The following is a 226-nucleotide window of genomic DNA, read 5'->3' as shown; positions in this document are numbered from 1 at the left end:
ATAGGACTTCAAGGTACCGACGATTATTTTATATATTTTTAAATTTAATTTGAATATGTGAGAGCAATTGTTGCCGCGGTAGAAGGTAGCCTAGTTTATGCCAGCCACCCGAAAAAGGGCGAGTTCGGTTGCTGGAATAGGAATAGAAAAGCTGGAATAAGTTTTTCATTTTCTGCTTGGTTTGTCACTTGGAATAGGGAATAGGAATACGTATTTTCATTTTGCC

Source organism: Cupressus sempervirens, chromosome 11, assembly GCF_028749045.1.
Source record: "Cupressus sempervirens isolate cs-2001-9-10 chromosome 11, ASM2874904v1, whole genome shotgun sequence".
Lineage (NCBI taxonomy): Eukaryota > Viridiplantae > Streptophyta > Pinopsida > Cupressales > Cupressaceae > Cupressus > Cupressus sempervirens.
The sequence above is the reverse complement of the archived record's forward strand: the minus strand, read 5'-3'. Positions refer to the sequence as shown.